A 20,880-nucleotide genomic window follows, 5' to 3' on the forward strand; every position below is an offset into this window, starting at 1 on the left:
GGTCTATAGAAGTGCCTGCTATCAGTGAGGAGACTGGTACCTGAGGCAACTGCTGGAGCTTGTCTTCTCAGCATAGCTTTTTCCTGTGCTGAATAATAATAATAATAATAGTAATAATAATAATGATAATAATAATAATAGAGTTCCAGAATTTGGAAGGAAAGTTATCTCTTTGCTTATTTTACCTTGTATTCCATTGCCCTGGAGCTGGCCCAGGAGAAATGTTTGTAGGATTCATAAAGCAGGGCAAAGAAAGGTAGATTTAGAACTGAGATAAATTGATAACTGATGTTGATACCCATATGCTCACCACCTATTTCTACAATTGTTAAACATTTTGCTGTATTTACTTCATCAAGTATCTATCCATTTGTCCATTTACATGAAGTCTTGTGGTTCCTTAGTCTGATTATCACTGTTTTAAATTTAAATTTAAAATGATTATTTGCAATCTAATCTATGGTTGGAAAAAGCACTAGCCATAGTTCCCTCTTAGTGTGAGAGTTGCATGGGGATTGGCTGGAATGTGCATGACGGGACTTTCTGGAGTGATGGTAATGTTCTATATCTTGATAGGAGTTTCATTTTCAGAGGTGTATGCATTTGTTGAAATCTGCAAATGGTACACTTAAGATTCATGCATTTCATGTTATGTAAATTTTATCTAAAACACCATAAAAATTATTAAGCCCTAGTTATATGTATATGTAAAAAGTTTAGGGGGTGAAGCATATGTAAGCCTATAGCTTTCTTTCAAATGCATTAAAAGTAAAATAGATGAATGGATACATACTAATAGTTATGTCCAAAAATGAAAGAGATAAAGAAAATATAGTAAAATGGTGAGATACTATGTAATTTAATTATATAGAATTTAATTGGTATTTACTGTACAATGTTTTCACCTGTTCTGTATCATTTATTAGACTAATAATTTCCTTGCCTTCAGGAATTATGTCTCGTACATCTATGTGTGCCTCATAGAACACAATATGCTGTCTTTCTGACAATAGGTACAAGCAAAAAATGTCTTTAAAATTGTCATTGTGGAAGCTAGAAGACTAATATTGGCTTAATGAACCTAATCAGTTTCAAAGTTATGTAGCTAAGCAGAATTTTTGTACATGCAAATTGTATTGGGAAAATGGTGAAATACTGAGCATATCAGAAATTTCGCAGATGCAGTTTGACTAGAATAAAACATTGTTCAGCCCTCTGTACCTGAGGGTTTTGTTTCCATGGATTCACCCGACCACAGATCATAAGTATTTGGAGAAAGAATTGAGTCTATAATGAACATGTACAGACATTTCTTCCTTGTCATGATTCCTTTACAAAACAGTTTAACAACTGTTTACATAGCATTTACATTGTGTTAGGTATTATAAGTAATCTAGAGATGATTAAGGTGTAGAGGATGATGTGTGTAGGTTATGTGCAAGTAAAGTTCTGTTTTGTATAAGGGACATGAGCATCCTAGGATATTCTGTTTTGTATAAGAGACATGAGCATACTAGTTCGTGTGTGTGTGTCTCCTGGAACTAATTCCACTCAGTTTCTAAGAGACAATTATATTATAATTTTGTTGTAAATAGTTTATTATTAGCTTGCTTATCAAATTATCTAGCTAAGTGATCAGGCTTAAATCGTTAGGTAGAATTTTGAATAATTTAGATTATGAAATATATACTTAGTGAAATATTCTTTTTGTTCTAAGATGATATGTATATTGTATACTACTTTTGCCTGGGCTATATACTTGGTTCCATCTAAATGGAACTGTTGGGAACTGTAGATGGGGTATATTAGGCATAGAAAATTGGTGTTTCTCTTCTTACTTTCATGACCTTGTTCCTGGACTTAAAGTTTATGTTACAGAATGCTTATTATGAAGGTAGCAATTTGCAACCAACTGTCCTCTAAAAGTAAGAGTGTGTTAAGAATGGTTCTCCATAGAATTCCTTATAAATCCAAGTTCCCTGTTACTTTTAAGTATTTTTAGTTACAGATGGACACGATACTATGTATTATTTATTTTTATGTGGTTGCTGAAAATTGAACCCACTGCTTTACACATACTAGGCAAATGCTCTCCCACTGACCACAACCCCAGCTCCCCCACCCTGTTACTTCTTTGATTGAACATTTTATTAGCTTAGCTCCCAAATTGAACTCTATAATACCCTTCCATATTTGGCTAAGTTTAATCTTAACTGTGGTACATGAAGAATTTCATTATTTCTATATTCAAGTTAATTTATAACTCCTGGAAATGAGTCAGAATCAGATTTTCATGACAATAGCTATCATTTGTCATATCTTTGTTGGTCTGTTCATTTCACATAAAAAGGACTCTAAATTGGGAGGTGTTAAATTTCCAGGTCCTCATAAATTTAATATTTCCTTGATATAGACTGCTTTGTAGTTTACAATTTGTATTGTTTTATGTTTTGTATATAATTATGTGTAACAATTTATTTTATATTATATTCTGTTATATATGTATTTCATATATATCTAAAATTTAATTCTGAAGTAGAATGAAAACCTCCAAGATACATTATATATTATATATAAAATATAATTATATATATTATATATGTAATATATCCTATTATGCCTGTATTTCATATGTATATATATCATTTTAACATTTAATCCTAAAGTATAATGAATAGTATCCTCATTTCATAGTTTAGGAAACTCAGTTTCAAAGATTGTGACTTGTCCAAGTCTTCTAGCCATGTTTACAAAATGATCTTACTCATAATTTTTTTTGTTGAAAAACTCATACCCTCTCACACATTTTAACTTCTAAAATGTGTCATGTTTATCTAGTCATAAAGGTATTGACAATATATAATAAATACTGACTTAAAACTATTGTATCTCTCTTCAGAATGCATAGGGTAGCATCTAAATGTCCTAGCAATTTGATACTTGCCATCATCAATTCAAAAAATAGGCAAATAACTTTTGACAGTTAAAAGTTGAGGTTTATATATGTATGTATGCACATGTAAATACAATATATGTATATATAGCATATACATACATAATTTTATCTTATTTTAATGCTTAAAGGTCTTTTAATGATCACAGTGTATTTATTACAAAAATATGAATAAAGATTGAAACATTTTTCATTTGTCAGTGATGACTAAGTGTATTAAAACTTTCTGTCATTACAATTATTTATAGTAACATAAACTTAGGTAAATTATTAAAAATTAAAATTTTAATGGAAACATATCTCTTAACAAATGGGGCCCCCTCCTCTGTCCCCAATTAGTTCATATATCTGGATGAATATTACAGATGGTTAGAACAAGGCTAGATTCAACCTCAAATTTACTCCCAGTTTTCAGTTATTAATAAGTGTTTAAAAACCTTATTCACCCAAATAAGAAGATGGGATTTTTTTGACTGCCCTCCATATCATTTGCAACACAAAATCACATGGTGAAGTATCATCAAAATAGTTTTCAGTGATCTATGAGTTGGTAATTCATTAAGATCTCAATTTGATTGAAAGCAAGTAGTTGCCAACCACTTAACTTGTAAAAAGATTTATTATCCATTAATCATTCAAAGCTTTACCAAATTTTTTCTTAAGTTGTACAGTTCCTCTTTCTTTAGTTTCCTTAATTAATATCTTCTGGAAATGCTAGAAAAAAGCTAAAATATTATTTCAGTAGCTCCTTTCTAAACATTTTGTGATGAAAAATTATTTTATTTTATCATATGCTTTAGGTATGTTTGTGTCAAAACTTTTAGGCGGCTTGTTTGCTCACTGATTTTTCAGTTTTGGTTAAAACATTGCTATATAACCTAACTGGTAAAATCAGCTCAATTTATTTTTTGGTTTTGGTTTGTTTTTTACAGTGCTGGGGATCAAACCCAGGGCCTCATGCATGCTAGGCTAGCACTCTAATGCTGAGCTGCATACATAGCCCAAGATCAATTTATTTCTATTAGAAAAAAATCAGGACTTTATTTTAAAAATTGAGTCAATACTTTATTACTCATTTAAAAATAATTTTTAAAATGCTGGAAAAATGATGAAATTCATTTGTAAGAGATATTAAAACATTAAGTCAAGATTAAATGAGAGATCATTTAAAATACTATTTAAAAATATTAAAATTATAATAATGACATTTTTCACTGCTTTATTTATAATGAAGTAGTAGAAAGTGGACCTAAAATGATAAATGGCTTATAAAGTGAGAAAGATGATAAAATATATGGTATTCCTTTAGTAAATAAGTATCAAACTTAAAGATACTGAGTTCCTGAGAATTTTAAAATCATGTATACAAATTAGAAATAATACATTAATTCATTATACTTCGTGTACCTCACAATCATACTTTGCTTTGTATTTAACAAAGGAAAAAAGTATAATTGCTAAAAGAGTTGGTTTGGCAGTTAGCATGTAATTTTATTTTTTGTTAATAGGAGTAGAAAATTGTAAAATTCCTAAGCTCAATGTTGACCATAATTGGAATAAGTATTTCATTATGTAATTTGCATTGAAAAATATGTGCCTTGCACTTAATTCCTTACTAAATACTGCTCATGGAGCACCTGCATGTCTGTAATGATATAGCATACAGCACGTTTCCTCTGGCTCTACCCATTTCTTGCTTCTCTCTGAGGAGCAAACAGTTTGCTCTCCTTTTCTTGTATAGAGCAGGTGTGCATTATTCTCAAAGCCTACTCTGAACTTGTACCAAAAATTTCTCCCATTATCCTTTTAAAATGAATTCTTCTACCAGATGCTAAGAGAAAGAGGGTTTCCATGTTGTTGTTGTGCCTAAAATCTCATGATTTCTGTCCTTGATTTACAGTGAATTTTAAAAGGGAGAGTTTTCATACCAAAATTCTCCACTGCCCATCCCTAAAGCAAGAAAATCCCCGTACTGCAAGAAAGCCACAAACATTTAAGTCCCTGTAGCTGCACCCAATCTAAATACAGAATCAAAGTCACTTGTCTAGTAGTTCATGACCCTCTTCTCTTTCTAGTTAGTTGGCCTTGTAAATCAGATTAAGGGACACATTAGCACTGATTTTAAGTTACCCTTCACAGGCAACATAATACAATGCAAAAGAGGATTTTTGGTCAAGTAGGTGTATCAGAATATTTCTAATTACAGTGACTATAAGGCTGTCTGTGTACTCTGTCTACTTGGAGAAGTAATAACTAATGCCAAGTAGCACAATATGTTCTTTAACTTCACTGTGAGTTTGAATCTCCAGGTGTTTTCTCAATTTGGAGTAAACTTTTTTTGTCGTCATAAAGGTAACAAATAATAGAGCATTAAACCATTGTGCTACATTTGGAGATATTTAAATTTTTTTCTTAGTTTAATATTATTAAGGTAATTAATTTAAATTGCAGAAAATATTTGAAATAACTTTAACAACATTCAGCAGAAATATTAAAGAAGTGTTATATTTTAAATCCCTGAAATAGAATGTGGCTTTTGATACCCTGGGCATTTTTGGAGCTCATAAGATCTTATGCTTTTATAGTATAAAATTATTTAACCTCATATCAATTTTATCTGTAGAATGTGCAAAGTTGTATGTATCTAATTAAATATCATTCATTTTGGGCTGAGGTTGTGGCTCAGTAGTAGAGAGCTTGCCTAGCATGCGTGAGGCACTGGGTTAATCCTCAGCACCACATATAAATAAATAAAATAAAGGTTACTGTGTCCATCTATAACTAAAATATTTTTCAAAAAATCATTCATTTTAATGTTTTTTTTAATGAAGTACAATGAACTTTTAAGCTTTTATGTAATGATGTTTTATAATCTGATTTTCATTCATCAAAAGTAGCCAAGTAATATTTAGAAAGTGATGCGAAGATGCCTTTGCTGTTGGTCTGAGTAGCTACATTTCAGAAGTATGTGCTTCACCATAGCATACATGTAATTAATAAGTAATCATATTAGATAGTAGAATACTATTAAAAATAGGATCATTTAAAAAACAAGATTAAGATTTGTGAAATAACAGAGAGCCCAGATTTTTATATGTATTTTTTAAATGAAAGACTGTGCAAGATTAATTAGTTGAATTACTTAAAGTTTGGCTTTGTACTCCTTTTTAAATTTAAGAATAATTTTTTTTTAGAAATTATTTGATTGGTTTAGATGAGATGCAGAACATTTTTGAAAGTATTCTCAAGTAATTTCTAAAATGTAAATTTCAAATATGTAGTATTTTAAAAATGATTATCACATTCACTTCAGTGAGTCTTAAACACAGTAATTCCAAAATCATATTTAGTCATGGCAAAAATAAAGTGCTTCTAATTTAATTTAAAGTTGTAACCAAATTGAGAACTACTTTATTACTATTTTTTATTATTTTATATATACCCAATTTATACATATTCCAGTATATTTAGCATATATATATACTATATATATAATATATATATGGAAAGTTGTCATCCTTGTACAGGGGCTATGCTAATCTTCTGTGTATCATCCCAACTTTAGTAAACGTGATACTGCAAATACAATTACAAAATATTTGACTAGAATTTTCAGGAATGATGTATGAGACATTTTATGTTAGTTATAACCAGAGTTGTGGTACCTGCCTAAATTCTCAGCAACATGTGAGTCTGAGGCAAGAGGATCACAAGTTGGAGGCCAGCCTGGGCAACTTGGTGAGACCCTGTCCCAAATTTGGGCTGGGGATATAGTCTCAGTTGGTAGAGTGCTTGCCTTGCGAGCACAAGGCTCTGGGTTCAATCCCCAGCACCACCCTCCCCAAAATAAAAGGGTGGGGATATAGCCCAGTGGCAGAGCACTTGTGTAGCATGTGTGAGGTCTTGGGTTTAATACCCAGTACCCTCCCCCAGAAGATCATGTGATCTTCATGTAATCAAGTTGCTGTAAGTATAGAAAAGGTAGAATGAGTGGAGTTAGTTGCTAGGTTCTCTTTTTAAACTTCAGATAAAGGAAGAGAGAAAGCATCATCCGTCAGTTTTTTTTTGTGTGTGTGTGGTACTGGGGGTTGAACTCAGGGCCTCACTCATACTCAGTAAAATGCTCTACATCACTGAACTACACCCTCAGCCCCAGGATTTATTTTATTTTATTTTATTTTTGGTACTGTGATTGAACCGAGAGGCACTTAAACCACTGAAGTACATTCCCTAGCCCTTTTTTATATTTTATTAGAGATAGGATCTTGCTCAGTTGCTTAGGGTCTCACTAAGTTGCTGAGTCTGGCTTTAACTTGCAATCCTCCAGCTTCAGCCTCTCAAGCCACTGAGATCAGTACAGGCATGCGACCCTGTACTGACCCCAGGTTTGTTTTTGATAATAATGTTTCCAGTCGTATGAGGTACCTAACCCTTGGTTGTTTTTTTTTTTTTTTTTCTCTTTTAAATGGAAGGAGTAAGATTTGTTAATCTTAACTCTACTACCTAGCTCTGTGACCTTTAATACATTTCTTGGTCTCTAAAAGCTAGTTTACCCAGGAATAATAACATGGAGTGACCAAAAAGTCTGGAAACCTAATGTCGCAATTATACTCCTATAGATATCGCAATTATACTCCTATAGATATCCATTTTCAAGAAATGTACAAAATATTCATATACTGTTTCTAAGAGCAAAACTCTATAAATAACCTGTGCATCTAGAATGAATAAATACATTGAAAATGACTGGACCATAGCAATACACACTCACATGGATAAAAATCAAAACTACAATGTTGAGTGAAAAAAGCAAATCACATGAGAGTATATACAATATGATTCTATTTTTATAAAAAGTGTGTAGATGCTGTGGTTTGTATATGATTTAAAAGTTTGGTTTGCAGTGTAGTAGTATTGAGAAGTGATAAGACTTTTAAGAGGTGGGACCTACTGGCAGATAGTTAGGTCATGGGGACACTATCCTCAGAAGGGATTAATGCCCATCTTTTGGGAGTATCTTAGGTCTGAGTGGGCTGGATTAGTTACCTTGAGAGGGGGACTGTTATACAGTGAGACCATCACATGCATTTGACCTCTTCTCTTTCAGCCATAATCCTGAAAGACACAATCCTTAAATGTCATAATCTTGAATGTTGAAGTCCTGAAAGATCAAAGTCCCTTAAGTCTAAAATCCCAAAAGATCAAAATCTTGAAAATATAATCTAGAAAATAATTCAAAATTTACATGAGATGTTTATTTGCATTTTAAGAAGGAGAATTATTCAGAAACAGAAGCCACTTTGCATAATATAATTGGCTAAAATAGTCTACTCAATGTCAGAGGCTAAAATAGCCTATATAACATAAATACCCAGGTATAACTAATGACAGTTTTATGATATAGTGATGAGCAGGCAAGCTGTATTCATAAATAGGTCAAAAAGTGAAATGTAAACCTATATCACTATGGTTGATAATTGTGCACACCCAACTTTATAAGTACAGTCACATGAATTATTATGGATAGCCTGAGTCTTATAAGTGCACATGCAGTCACTTGAGCTGAGATCTTGACAAATTTTCTTTCATAAATGCAGATGTACAAAAAGGACATCTCTTCATTTATTGAGGAAATTTCAACATTTTCCATACACACACAATGCTTACACACAAAGTCAATGTGATCATAATGTACTTTAATAGAGTCAAATTTGCAAAATTCATAAATAAAATAGAATTCTCTGTAAGTCTTTACATAATTTATACTTTCATTATTGGAAATGATACAAAGACAAAATACATAGCATAGCAAATTGTAGAAAAATAATGCTTGTTAGTAGTGTGGTACATTGTATATTTAAAAAAATGGGGTTAAGCATGATTTTTGGGGATAAAATAAAGGACAGAGGTAATCTGTCTGTTCTTTATGAAAATTATAGTCCAGAGGAAGGAGAAGCCAGTTAGACTCTGACAGTCATTACAATAAATGTATTGTTACAACCTGTGATGAACAATATCACAGGAAAATTTAAGGTTGTAAAAGGATTGTAAGACAAAAGAACTGACCTGTACATTAAAATGTTGGTGAAATGTTTCCATAAGTTGTTGTCTCTTTTTCTTTAGTTTCTTTATCCAGTAAGTTGATATCAGTGGACATTAATAAATACAAAAATAGCTGATCTCAAATGTCATTTGGAGAATGTGTTTGAATTGACTTATTTTGCTATGGTTTTATCTTTATGATAACGTACAAAATAAAAATTTGCTCAGCTAGTCATTGTGGTGCCAATCTTAATCCCAAAAGACACAACCTCAGATATAGCTTTTCTCTTCCCCAGGGTGGAAATTGCAGTTTTCAGGATTTTGCCTTTCAGAATTTCAACATTCAGGGTTTTAATCTTCTGAGATTGTGATTTTGACTAAGGATTTTGATCTTTTGGAGTTTGAACATTTGAGATTAAGGTATTGGAACTGTGCCTTTTGGGATTACGATCAGAACTACTTCCATTTTTGCTGTACAGGTCTTGCTTGTACTCCTGCCATGTGATGCCATTGTTACACACAGCATGAGGCCCCTCACCAGATGGGGCTAACCAAGCTCAGACTTTCAAATTCCAAAACTGTTAGCTAAATAAACCTTCCACTTTATGATGTACTCAATCTCAGGTATTTTGTTATAGCACTATAAATAGACTAAGACTATAGCAAATACTATTATTCAGGATTTCATATTTAAAACCATAAATAAGATCAGGGGAATAATCAAAATTCAGGATGGTAGTTGTCTGGGGTGGCAAGTGCACTGGGGTATTTGGAGTATTGGTAATCATCTATTTTAAATATATGCTTATGACATTTAAAATATACATCTGACCATTCTTTTATGTATGTATATATCATATATATATATATATATATATATTTTTTTTTTTTTTTTTTTTTTTTTTTGGTGGGGGAGGAGTGGGGATTGAACTCAGGGGTGCTCGACCACTGAGCCATATCCCAAGTCCTATTTTATATTTTATTTAGAGACAGGGTCTCACTGAGTTGCTTAGTGCCTTGCTTTTGCTGAGGCTGGCTTTGAACTTGCCATCCTCTTGTCTCAACCTCTCCTGCTGCTGGAATTACAGGTGTGTGCCACCACACCTATTTCTTTTATGTATATTTTGTTGAAAACAAAATAGAAAAGCCATAGAGCTTTTCCTGTTATTACTGAACTGAGCAAATTTGAAAAAGAATAAAAAGTCACTCATGAATCTTCTGTGTTAACAGAAAAATTACCATTTTGCAAATACTATTCAAATTTTCAATGTTAGATTTTGCTATTTGTTTTCTTTTTTAAAATATTTTAAAAATTCTTTTCAGATAAACATGACAGTAGAGTGTATTTTGACATACATAAGTGGAATATAATTTACTCTAATTAGGATCCCATTCTTGTGGTTGTACATGATGTGGAGTTTCATTGGTGATGTGTTCATATATGAACATAGGAAAATTATATTTGTCCTGTTTGTTCTTTGTTATCCCTTTCTTCCTTTTTGATTATTTGAAATTTTTTACAATTCAGTCTTATTACCTTTATTGGCTCTTTAGTAACAATTATTTAGTTATTTTCATGACTGCTTTAGGGTTCATAGCATACACCAAAATTCTACTTTCAAGTGTTATCATGTATAGTATAATTTGTTATCATTTTTTCCTCTTCCAACCATTGTTCTGTGATTGTGGTACATTTTACTTGGATTTAAAGTGTAAGCCCTATAATACATTATTATTCTTTTCATTTAAACAATTATTTTTTAAAGAGCTTTAAGTTATTAGGAAAAAATCTTAAATATTTACCTATATAGTATTTAACATTTTTAGTAATTTCATATTTTAGATTAATATTTAATAGATTAATATAATCATATAATAGATTAATATTTCAGTGCAGAATGATATTTTTTCTCCTTAAAGTACTTCTTTTTAAAAAGTTTTTCTTGTAGCGTGAATTGGATGGTAAAAATATTCAGCTTTTATGTGTTCGAAAGTCTGTTTTGTTTTTGGTTTTCAAAGGTTTTCCACTGGGTACAGAATTATAGTTTTGTCTTTCTATATTTTAAAAGATGTCAGTCTTTTTAAATTTGCCTTATTTCTGATGAGCAATATGCTGCCATCCCCATCTTTCTTCCTTTGTACTCAAGTGTCTGTTTCTCTATGGATCCTTTTAACATTTTTTTATTATTACTGGTTGGAGTAGTTTGATGATGATGTGTATGGGTGTAGTCTTTTTCATGTTTCTTGTGCTTGGAATTCGTTGAGCTTCTTGGACCTGTGAGTTTTCAGTTTCCAACAAATTTGGGGAAATTTTGTACATAATTTCTTCAAATATTTTTTCTGTATGCCTCCGATTCTGCTGCTGTTTTGGGGATTCCAAGTATATGTATGGTAGGCCAACTGAAGTCAGATCACTGATGCTCTGTTTATCTTTTGAGTTCTTTTTTTTTATTTCTAGGTTTCATTTTGTAAAGTTTCTATTGCTCTATCTTCAAGGCCATTTATCTTTTGCAATATCAAATATACTGTTAATTCTATTCAGTGTGTTTTTCATGTCTCATTTAGTAGTTTTTATCTGCAGAAGCTTGACTTGGGTCTTTATTTCTATCTTTCAGTGTACTACAGTTTTTAAGTATATTGAGTACAATAATAATTGTTTTTAAGATTTGTTAGGCAGATCTGAGTAGTTCTCAGTATAGGACTAGTAATTCTCCACTTCTGAGCCACACCTTTTCTGTATATTCTACCCAGTGACTGAATCAAGAAGTTTTTCTGTGAAGCTAATGGGAACAGGCATTATTATTTCCAGGCCCATATGTGTGCAAAGCATTGTTATCTATAATCATTGGTATCTGTAATTATTTCTGATTGTTCTTTTGTGGACCTCATAGTTTTCTCGTATGTGTGTGCTGTTACTACCCAATTGAATTCTCAGGAGGAACCATCTGAAGTTCTCTGGAACAACTTTACTCTCTGAAGTTCTCTCCTCTCCACAGAATTCTAAAGACCTTGTCCTCCTCCTTCTAGTTGTTTCCCCATCTTAACAGATTGTTTGCTGGGCTTCTCCTGATTTATCCTTCCCTGTGCTGAACCTTTCCTCTTCTAACACAGCTTCCTTCCATTCTGGTTTTATTTCTCTCTTTCTGGTAAATAGGAGTGCTCTTTCTTGCATGTCCAGCATTTTTTTTCTTTTTTCTCCTCAATCCTTTTATCCTGAAATAGTTTCAGATTTACTGGAGCATTTTGTAAAAGTTGTAAAAAGAGCTTCTAAGGCTCCTTCAACCAGATTTATTAATTGTTAACATCTTATGACAATTGGTTTACCACACCTTTCTCATCCTCTCACTTTACACCACCAGGTTATTTTTTTTCTGAAATATTTGAGCGTAAGTTGCAGACGTCATACCCTATAAACCCATTTTTATTCTTCAGTGCTATTTCCTGAGAACAAAAACATTCTTTTATATAACCACCAGTTGTAAAATTCAGAAAATTTGACATTGATATGTGTACACTGTTGTCTCATACACTTGCGCATTCACTTTCTGCCATTTTTTTCAATAATGTTCCGTGACTTTTTTTTTTTTTTCCAGGAGAGGATCATGCATTGAATTTAGATGTCATGTCTCTTTAATCTTCCATAATTTGCAACTCCTCTTTGTCTTTCATGACATTGTCTTGATTTTTTAGGCTAGTTGTATAGAATGCCCTTTAATTTGGGTTTATTTAATGTTTCTTATGATTAAATTCAGGTTATACATTTTTGGCAGGAAGACTATTTAAGTGATATAATGGTCTTATCAGGATACTTACATCAGTTTGTCTTACTATTTGTGATAATAATTTTAATTGGTTATCATTCCCCAAATTTCTTTTTCTTTCTTCTTTCTTTCTTTTTTTTTGGTGCTGGGAATTGAACCCAGGGTTTCTTTACTACTAAGCTACATCCCCAGTTCTTTTTATTTTTATTTTAAGACACAGTGTCACTAAGATGCTGAGGGCCTTGCTAAGTTGCTGAGGCTGACCTTGAATTTGCAATCCTCCTGCCTCAGCTCCCCAAGTTGTTGGGATTACAGGTGTGCGCCAATACATCTGGCTCATACACTAAATTTCTTTCATGTAAAATTGGCATCTTTTCCCCTTGATAATAAGTAGTGGTCAATGGGAACATACTTTGAGGCTCATTAATACTCTTTGTCATCAAATTTTTATGCATAGTTTTAGTCCTCCTTGATTTTTTTCCTTAATCAGTATTTCTGCGGTTGTAAAATGATTTCAAAGTCTGTCATTTTTCATTTATTTAAAATCCATTGTATGTGTCTGTCTTTATTCCTTCCTTCCTTCTTTCCTCATCCATCCATTTGTCTATCCACCTGCCTACTTATCTTTCTCTCTCTTCCATTAATATGAACTCATGGGTTCTTATTTATGCAATGGATTAAGGGTTTATTTTTCTTTAAGTGCATGCTGATGACTTCTTTCCAGTTTGGCATGACTTAAGAGCAAATGAACTAAAAATTACAACAGAAGGTCTTTTATTTAGCATTCTTTTTGTTTTTTAAGAACAAAGACCACCTCAGATACTTTGTAATAGGAAGCTAGAAAGTAAAGATACACGTGATAATGAAAAAGACAAATCTGTCACTTGGTAAGATCGCAGGAGAACCCAGGAAGAGCCCAACTGAAGTTCTAATCCTATGCTCCCCTCTACTGAACAGGAATAAATAGAACAATTATGTGAGCCTCATGAAGGGTAGAATTAACATGCTATTCTTGAATCCCAAGAAGTCTTGGGCTCTGGGTTATCTTATTGTTCTCCCAGCTTTAGGAGTTAACATATCTTATTTTAGTGACTTCCTTTTAAATCTATCAGTGACTTCTTTTAAAATATTTCTGCTTTTCTTATTGTTCTTAACTTTCTGGGTATACCCATAGTTTCTTAGGCAGAGTCAGCTAGGCCTGGAAGATCATCTCTGCCATCTTCTCCTACCAGGTTTCTCATATTTGCTTACCAATCTCTATGTCAGGTGTTCATTCCTAGCCCACTCAGGTGTATGTGTGGGGCACAGTGGGAGAGAATCATTGTGTTCAGAACACATGTACCTTTTTTTGTGGAATATCCTGTGGGTCCCATTGTTTTAGGACTGGTAAAGAAGGCAGTTTTCCCAAGTGGCTACTTTGGCTATAGTGGGCAATATGTATCTACATCCTGTTCTTTGTATTGCCAGAACAGTGCCCTACTATATGTAGGCAATATGAGCTAAGTGATTTACATTATTTGCAGAATACTAATATGGTGATTTTATTTAAATTTATTTTAAGTAATGATAATGTTGAAAATTGATATAAAACTGTGGCAAAGATTATCAATAATTTAATACATTATTCACTAAAATTATTTTGAAGCCATGACTGTTAAATAAGTCAACCTTATTCATTTGACTTGATTAAGAAGTATAGATATAACTCAGTATTTTCTTTTTACATTTCTGTTATTACAGCTTTATTATTTAATATTTTCTTTAGAAGAGTTATTTAGCACTTCTGTGAATATAGTGTAGACTGTTTGTAGTTATCATTTTCCAAAAGCTAAAACTAGACCTCCCAATTTGCCTTTGAAAATTTCCTTTATTGGGTATCACTTGTTTATATGTTCTTGCTATTTAATATGAATGAAATACTAATATCTAATTGTTTAAAGTGCAGTACTTACGTTAATTCCATGTATAATTAAAAAATTTAAATACATTAACATTTCACAACATAGTCTATGATTGGGATTAGGACTGTTTGTATTTGCTGTTCAAATACTCAGTATAATATTTGATATTTGGATAGAATGCTATTTTTCATATCAAGTATGTTTGTTTAAAATTTTAGAGGAGATAGACTAGGGAGCTTAGAAAATTTGTATTTAACATAAAATTATTTGATTGTTTTCAGATATTAAATGTACAGAATCATTTTGGGACTCTCCTAGTTTTATATTACTATTAGATTTTGCAGGTTTGCATTCTTTAATAATATGTTACTTTTTCTGTCATACATAAAACATCTGATCTCTGTGTTGTGTTTGAAATTTGATAAAGGAAGGGAAAAATGAGATGAAATACCCCTTTCAATTCTTTTCTAAAGAACATGAAACTCTGCCATTTCCTTAATCAGGCTTTCCTATATGATAAACTTTATTTCATAAGAGGAAACACATCTTTATTTTAAAGCACAATTCTTTCCTTGTACATTGTGTACATTGTTAAGGGTGTTGACATTTAAAAAGCTGTCTGACTGAATCAACTATTTACAACAAGCCCAGGCCAGCCAGAACTACTCTGGGAAGATGATATAGACTCACTGAAGCTAAAACTACCATAAGGCAAGATTACTCTAGAGACATAAAGTCTGGGTTTTGACTGCAGGAAATATCACTTTGGAGATTACTCTGTAGGTAGGATTAAATATAAAACTTGAAATATGCATCTAAAATGAATTGTTACCATACTGACTAGAACTCATTGTGAAGTGATATTTTTAAAAAAGCATTTTGGTTACTATTATTTAAATTACTTAAGAAAGTTTGAACCTGAATTCTGAAACTGTAGTGAAAACTAAAAGAACGTTGCTTTTCTGGCTATGAAAATATGATTTTATTATTATAAATTGAGTATGAGAAAGCTATTAACTAGTATTTATTTAATCTGTATGTGATATTGTGATGTAATACAAAATATATATTTGGTCTCTGCTCCTGATGCTTGGCATACAACTCCTAAAACCCTTGGAATCTTCGGTGTGATATTTCTTTTTATATACTAATGAGATGACTGGCATCTCCTGGATTTCCTCAGAATGCAGGGCTTGGTGGGGAGGTGATTGCTATATCATTAGAGGGTTGGAACTTTCAGCCATATCCCCAATCTCCAGGGAAGGGAAATGGACTGAAGATTGAGTTGATCACCATAGCCAGTGATGTAATCAATCATGTCCTCATAACAGAGTCTCAAAAAAACCAAAATGGAAGGGTTCAGAGACCTTCTGGATAGCTCAACAATGGAGGTTCCTGGAGAGTGGAGCATCTGGAGAGAGCATGGAAGCTCTGTGCCCCTTCCCAATTGCCTTGCCCTATACATCTGTCTCATCTGCATTCTTTGTAATAGTCTTTACAATAAATGAATAAAAAATAAAGAAATTTTTTCCCTTAGTTCTTGAGTTACTCCATCAAATTGATAAAACCTAAGGAGAGAGTTGTGTCAACCTCGATTTATAGTTGCTTGGTCAGAAGCATAGGTCACAGTCTGGGACTTGTAATTAGCATTAGAAGTGGAATGGTGTAGACTTGTAGGACTGAGCCCTTAACCTGTGGAATCTGAAGCTAGTTAGATATTACATGATACCCAGTTGGTATCTGCTGAAGAACTGTGTCTGTGGAGAATCCCCACACGTTTGTTATCAGAAGTGTTTTGTTTGTGTGTGTGTATGTGTGTGTGTGTACACACATATACATAGAGACTGTAATAGAGAACAAAACATTTCTGGCTGTCTTATTAGGTCATTTTGGGAAATAATTATTTTATCAGTGAACCTAAGTCTGTTTAGTTACAGTAGTTATCTTACCTACAGTAGATATCTAGACTGCCTACCTTTGTCACATTTTTCAAGTTTGTATTATCAAATTATTGGTGGTGCTATGTACATGTATCTTTGTTTTAGCCTCTACCACACAGAATGTTGTTAAAGGATAAATTTTAGAAGTGAACGTGATCATGATTCTCACACAGATATAAAATGAACTTGTGTCAAAGAATAGTCAAGTCACTGACAGACAAATTGGACAGGCTAGCCAAGACACTTGGTTAAATTTCAGTCTCTCCACAATTTTTCCTGAACCGGGAGCAATGGCACACACCTATAGTCCCAGTAACTAGGGAGGCTGAGACAGAAGAATCATAAGCTCAAGACCAGCCTTAGCCACTTAGTGAGGCCCTAAGCAACTTAGTAAGACATGTCTCAAAATAAAAAAACGAACAAATAAAAAGGTCTAGGGATGTAGCTAAGTGGTAAAGTGCTTCTGGGTTCAATTCCTAGTACCAAACAAAAAACAAATTTTCCTTATTATTACTGGTACCTATGGTAATTTCTATAAGCTTGATTTTAATAGTTGCAATTTTTGTTTCATGTCTATTTGAGTATTTTAATTCTATGAGGGCAGGCATCTTAAAATGCAGGAATCTGTAGATAGTATAATAATGTTCTGGGTGTAAGTGTAAAAGTTGGTTAGTTAAAACCTGTGTCCTGATTCAGAAAGTAGAAGAAAATAGAAATTTTTATAAATCGAATCTTATTTTAATTATAACAAGAGAGTCACTTATTTGAAGGAATCCAGCAGTGAATATTTATAAAAAGTAAAAAATCCTCTTCTAACTGAAGTGATTCTTCCTTGCTTCATTTGCTTTTATAAATGAGGTGCTTTGTACCTCAGATTTTGAGTTGTGTATAACTTTTAACTCCAACATAAGTAGAAGCCCTGAACCATAATGACATGTCATTTTTATGAAATGTTCATATCATATGATTTTTACCCTGATGTTTGCTTTCTTGCCAATAACTCATACTTTCCATTTTATACTTAATAATAACATATTAGAAATAACTTTCAGTTTCATATCCTTTTGAAGGAAGTAGAGTAGACTCCACCTATCTGCCCCTGGTGAGCCAGTCAGATAGTCCTGCCCAGGACACTGAGCCCAGGACTCTTAAGGGAATGATACATGTTAGATTAGTTAGATTAGCTGAAGCAGCTCTAGAGTAGCTGAACAGTAACCCAACAGTAGTGGGGTAGGAACTGTAGATGAATTTTCAGGATTCTAAGGGACATGGGACTTGAGTTTGTGGCTTAGGATTTTTACCATACCTTGACTCCTTTGGTTTCTTCTGGAACCTGATTATCCAGGCTTCCATTGAATCTGTGACTTACCTGATTTTCTTTCAATAAATCGCTTTTCTACTAAAGTTAACTGGAGTTGGTTTCCTTGTTTATTTAACAAATAAGCAGTAAACAAAAAAATGAAGCAAAACCCTAGAAGAAGAAATAACCAAGTATATGGTTATGTTTCTAGGTAGATGATCCTTGTTAAGTCATTGTAGGAGGAAGTAAAGTGAACATGTTTTATGTAGGAAAGAGAAAATGCTGAAATAATTTAGGTTGCTGAATTATAACCTAATAGATCACATGAATTAACTAATAGAATAATAGGAATAAGTACTTTAACTATGAATATGTCATTTTAAAGTATTTCTAATCCATATTTTACCTTTTGGCCGTGTGTCCAAGAATAATATTTGGATATTTAAAATTCAGGGTACCTTAAAATGAACCACTTCTAGTCATTGTGGAATACCTTGGATCAAACTAATCCTCCTGTAAAAAAAAAATTATAAATTCTGGACACAATAAAAAAAACCTCAATTCTCAAGGTACTGGAGAATAAAAGGCAGAAATTAAAGGGCCATCAATACTTGGAAAGAGGGAATAACACTGCATAAGGAAAATGAGATTTTGTTATCAGTAGACCTAAACTACAAGAAATGGTAGTTTCTTCAGGCTAAAATAAAATGATTAATAAACTTGGAAACTTGGATTTTCTGGAGGAATAAAGAGTGTCAGAAATTGTAAGTATATTTGATTCTCCTATATCTTTAAAATAAAAAATTTAAATTTTAAGAATTTAAAAAATTTATTTAAAATAAAAAATGACTAAGTAAAAGTATTGGATTAAAAAAAAATTATTTGTAATCAGTTGCAGTGGTGCATACCTGTAATCCAAGCAGCTTGGGAGGCTGAGGCAGACGGATTTTGAGTTCAAAGCCAGCCTCAGCAAAAGTGAGGCACTAAGTGACTCAGTGAGACTCTGTCTCTAAATAAAATACAAAATAGGAATGAGGATGTGGCTCAGTGTTTGAGTACTTCTGAGTTCAATCCCTGGTACCCCCCCTAAACTTTTTTTATTTGTTCTTTGTAGTTATACATGACAGTAGAATGTAGTTTGACATATCTTGCATACTTGGAGTATAATTTCCCATTTTTGTTGTTGTACATGATAATGGAGTTAAACTGGTTGTGTATTCATATAAGAACATAGGAAAGTTATGTCCGATTCATTCTTCTGTCTTTCCTAGTCCCATTCCCCCACCCTTCCCTTCATTCCCCTTTGTCTAATGCAGTGAATATTGCTTAACCATAAAGAAGAATTAAATTATAGCATTTGCCAGTAATTGGATGGAACTGGAGACTATCGTGCTAAGTGAAAAATTCCGAAAAAACCAAAGGCCAGATGTTCTCTCTGATATGTGAATGCTAACAATCAAAAAGTGTGTGTGGGTGGGTAGAAGTTCATTGGATCATATTGTATTTTAAGGTTTGTAGTATATGTAAATACATTCCAAGTTATAGCATAAAGTTCAGGAAAGTAGAGTGACAGTTCTCTATATTTTACTTGAAGTGGGATAATATTAGCTCTCAGTAGATTGTGAAAAGAAAAGGATGTGTATTTTATCCCTGTAGCAACCATTAAAAATAATGCAAAAAGTTATTGCTCTAAAATGTGAAGTCATCAGTTTCAATATGCTGCCATGCATATTTCAAAGAAGAGTTACACATTGGGCTGAGGTTGTAGCTCAGTGGTAGAATGCTTGCCTGGCATGTGTAAGGCTCTGTGTTCAATTCTCAACACCACATATAAATAAATGAAATAAAGGTGCATCAACAACTAAGAAAAAATAAGTTAAAAAACCCCCAAAAACTGGCTGCTTGAAGATCCCTATATAAAAAACAAAAGAGTTACACATTTATTTAAATGGCAGATATTCAAGCATAAGATGTTTTAAATGGTAGACATTATTACTAGCATCCCATAAAAGTACTGAAATAATGCAGAAAATCTCTGGTAAATAATAATTGTAACTACTTCCTAGTAGCATCACCTTCAGATTATATCATGTGGTAGGATCAATGAGTCAATATGTGTGAATCATGGAAAGCATTCAGTAAATTTTAGCTATCATTCTTTTTTCTTTCTTCTTTTTTCCCACAATACTGGGGACTGAACCTAGGACCTGTGTGTACTAGGCAAGCACTAGAGTTGAGCCACATCCCCAGTCCCAGCTGTCATTATTCTTGTTCCACCCTTAGTGAAAATGGAAAAAAATTGTCATTATTTTTTATGAGACCCATATATATTTATACATTTAAGTTCAGTACTACTCAACCCTATGCCTTTCAAGCTTTTCTTATTAGAACTTTCATTCAAATTATATCCAAATGAATTACATATAAATTTATTCAAATGAATTGAACATTGTTAGTTGCCTGGCATTGTGCAAGGTATAGTTTACCATGAGGGCTCGTGTAATGGGGGGTGAAGGGTGCAGTGTCAATAACCACCCAGACATCAGGAGCCAGGTAAGAGCAGGTGAGCTGCTGACTCATTTATTGTGGAAGCTGCTGCTTCTTTTATTGAGTACCTATCCAATCAGCGCATCAATCAGCGCGTCACACCACTTGAAACCACCAATCATTTAGTTTCCTGAAACCACCAATCATTTGAGGGTTTTGTATTTTGCACCAACGGGGATATATGACTCCACACAAGGCATTGGATAAATGATGGTAGATGAAACTGACATGGTCTCTGCCCTTAAAAAATTTAAAAGTCTAAGAACTGGGCACTGTGGTGCATGCCTGTAATCCCGGATGAGGCAGGAGGATCTTGAGCTCAAATCCAGTCTCAGCAACTTTGTGAGGCCCTAAGCAACTTAGCGAGACTCTGTCTCTAAATAAAAAATATAAAAAGGGCTGGGAGATGTGACTCAGTGGTTAGGCACTGCTAGAT

At 32.9% G+C, this 20,880-nt stretch overlaps 1 protein-coding gene and 1 pseudogene across 1 annotated transcript in view; one reads left to right on the forward strand and one right to left on the reverse strand.

The window, feature by feature from the left end:
• Wdpcp (WD repeat containing planar cell polarity effector) overlaps positions 1-20,880 on the forward strand; it is a 374,171-nt gene that overhangs the window by 3,228 nt on the left and 350,063 nt on the right.
• On the reverse strand, positions 6,439-6,539 carry LOC124963793 (uncharacterized; annotated as a pseudogene).

This window comes from Sciurus carolinensis, chromosome 13, assembly GCF_902686445.1.
Source record: "Sciurus carolinensis chromosome 13, mSciCar1.2, whole genome shotgun sequence".
Lineage (NCBI taxonomy): Eukaryota > Metazoa > Chordata > Mammalia > Rodentia > Sciuridae > Sciurus > Sciurus carolinensis.